The sequence below is a fragment of the Lottia gigantea genome, assembly GCF_000327385.1.
Source record: "Lottia gigantea unplaced genomic scaffold LOTGIsca_124, whole genome shotgun sequence".
Taxonomy (NCBI): domain Eukaryota; kingdom Metazoa; phylum Mollusca; class Gastropoda; family Lottiidae; genus Lottia; species Lottia gigantea.
Window position 1 is genome coordinate 17,905 of NW_008707309.1, and position 3,384 is coordinate 21,288.

The 3,384-nt window shown below is 33.4% G+C and overlaps 1 protein-coding gene across 1 annotated transcript in view; it reads left to right on the forward strand.

Moving 5' to 3' along the window:
• The window catches only part of LOTGIDRAFT_138352 (hypothetical protein), a gene marked incomplete at both ends in the record, with an annotated part of 25,000 nt that overhangs the window by 9,926 nt on the left and 11,690 nt on the right, over window positions 1-3,384 (forward strand). The gene's annotated exons all lie outside the window — the stretch shown is intronic.

Here is a 3,384-nt window from a genome sequence, read left to right on the forward strand (position 1 = left end):
ATACAATATATGTAATCATTTATATGCTATGTTAAGACACAAGATGGGACAATAACACAAGGCTCTGTGTGCTATAGGCTGTGCATGTTAAATATCCTGTGACAGTATAAGATAAAGAAAACAATGTCTCATGCTGATGGCAATATTTCCCTCATTGCACACTGCATGATGTTGGCTATCTTACTTCACCCAATTTAGAGCACACAAAACTCATATCTTCATTAATGTTTATATATCTCATTAATATTCATATATCTCATTAATATTCATATATCTCATTAATATTCATTAAGATGGACTGGAAAACCCTGTCTAAAAGAGAATTAGATGACCATCGCAGGGTAAGGATAGTCCTTGTTGTCCAGTGATCAATTCAGTTGTATTTTAGAATTATCTTCAGTCTGTTTCAGAATCGCTTTCATTTTTCTCAGAATTTCTAGCTTCATCCAAATCTTTTTTTGTCATTTGTTGTATTATGTTGTGTTATATCGTGTTGTATTGTAATTTATTGTATTGTATCGTGTTGTATAGTGTGTTCAGTTTTTTTTTTAATTTTACATAAATTTTACGAATTTAAAGAATCAGATTATCTTATATTGTATGTTTCTAGCACGTTCTGTTTGTTGTATAAATTTCATTTTGTATTTTCTGTGAATTTTATAAATTAGAAAAAAAATTGATCTAGATTTTATTATCATCATGCGGATGTGAGATTATTATCGACAGTTGATTTAGAAATGTCATAGAAAAATGTTTTACTCAGATTATCAATATTCATTTACAGTTGGTTCTACTTTAATATGAGAAAGATATAATTTTACACTATGGTAGAGATAAGACCAAGACTGTTCTAGTTGACAAGACTGTTCTGGTAGACAAGACTGTTCTGGTAGACAAGACTGTTCTAGTAGACAAGACTGTTCTGGTAGACAAGACTCTTCTAGTAGACAAGACTCTTCTAGTAGACAAGACTGTTCTGGTAGACAAGACTGTTCTGGTAGACAAGACAGTTCTGGTAGACAAGACTGTTCTAGTAGACAAGACTGTTCTAGTAGACAAGACTCTTCTAGTTAACAAGATTCTTCTAGTAGACAAGACTCTTCTAGTTAACAAGACTGTTCTAGTTGACAAGACTGTTCTAGTTAACAAGACTGTTCTAGTAGACAAGACTCTTCTAGTTAACAAGACTGTTCTAGTAGACAAGACTCTTCTAGTTAACAAGACTGTTCTAGTAGACAAGACTCTTCTAGTTAACAAGACTGTTCTAGTAGACAAGACTCTTCTAGTTAACAAGACTGTTCTAGTAGACAAGACTCTTCTAGTTAACAAGACTGTTCTAGTTAACAAGACTCTTCTAGTTAACAAGACTGTTCTAGTAGACAAGACTCTTCTAGTAGACAAGATTGTTCTAGTTAACAAGACTGTTCTAGTTAACAAGACTGTTCTAGTTAACAAGATTCTTCTAGTTAACAAGGCTGTTCTAGTTAACAAGACTCTTCTAGTAGACAAGACTGTTCTAGTAGACAAGACTGTTCTAGTAGACAAGACTGTTCTAGTTAACAAGACTGTTCTAGTAGACAAGACTGTTCTAGTAGACAAGACTCTTCTAGTTAACAAGACTCTTCTGGTTAACAAGACTGTTCTAGTAGACAAGACTCTTCTAGTTAACAAGATTCTTCTAGTAGACAAGACTGTTCTAGTAGACAAGACTAACAAGACTGTTCTAGTTAACAAGACTGTTCTAGTTAACAAGATTCTTCTAGTTAACAAGACTGTTCTAGTAGACAAGACTGTTCTAGTAGACAAGACTGTTCTAGTAGACAAGACTGTTCTAGTTAACAAGACTGTTCTAGTAGACAAGACTGTTCTAGTAAACAAGACTGTTCTAGGAGACAAGACTGTTCTAGTAGACAAGACTGTTCTAGTAGACAAGACTGTTCTGGTAGACAAGACTGTTCTAGTAGACAAGACTGTTCTAGTTAACAAGATTGTTCTAGTTAACAAGACTGTTTTAGTTAACAAGACTGTTCTAGTTAACAAGATTCTTCTAGTTAACAAGACTGTTCTAGTTAACAAGACTGTTCTAGTAGACAAGACTGTTCTAGTTAACAAGACTCTTCTAGTAGACAAGACTCTTCTAGTTAACAAGACTCTTCTAGTAGACAAGACTCTTCTAGTTAACAAGACTGTTCTAGTTAACAAGATTCTTCTAGTTAACAAGACTGTTCTAGTTAACAAGACTCTTCTAGTAGACAAGACTCTTCTAGTTAACAAGACTGTTCTAGTTGACAAGACTGTTCTAGTAGACAAGACTGTTCTGGTAGACAAGACTGTTCTAGTTAACAAGACTCTTCTAGTAGACAAGACTCTTCTAGTAGACAAGACTGTTCTAGTAGACAAGACTCTTCTAGTAGACAAGACTGTTCTGGTAGACAAGACTCTTCTAGTAGACAAGACTGTTCTAGTAGACAAGACTGTTCTAGTAGACAAGACTGTTCTAGTAGACAAGACTGTTCTAGTAGACAAGACTGTTCTAGTAGACAAGACTGTTCTAGTAGACAAGACTGTTCTGGTAGACAAGACTCTTCTAGTTAACAAGACTGTTCTGGTAGACAAGACTGTTCTGGTAGACAAGACTCTTCTAGTTAACAAGACTGTTCTGGTAGACAAGACTGTTCTGGTAGACAAGACTGTTCTGGTAGACAAGACTGTTCTAGTTAACAAGACTGTTCTGGTAGACAAGACTGTTCTGGTAGACAAGACTGTTCTGGTAGACAAGACTGTTCTGGTAGATATTTTAATTTGTTTTGTGCATTCGTCATTAAGATGTCTTGTATTATATTTTTTTTATTTTCAACTATTTAGAATAGAGGAGCATTTATTTCCAATTATTAGCCTAAATCACTTTGATATCTGTATTATATATTAAAAATCACTACTTTTAATACAACATTAGATTTAATATAAACTGTTTTTCAACAGTCAGATTTATTTAAAAAAAAAACTTATTAAAATGTACATGTAAATATTTAATCAGAGATGTAAAACTTCCAGAAATTTCTGGAATTGCAGGAATGGGTTGCAGATTCATTTCTTTTGCTGCCAGCACCTCAAAAGTTGCTGAAATGAATTCAATGGTCACTTAAATGTTTGATTTCATGCTTTACCTGTATCACTATACGTTTTTAATCAAACTGTATTTTCAATTCAAGCAATGCACTCACTGATTTTATTTAATATTAATCAACTTTTAACTTCATTTTGAATCACTATCACATTAGGGTTTAATTGATAAAACTCCCCATCTTTAACAACTGTTAGTAGGGATAGGGTTAATTATGGCTGTTTCACTGGCTACTGGAGTTTATATCATATGATATTGTG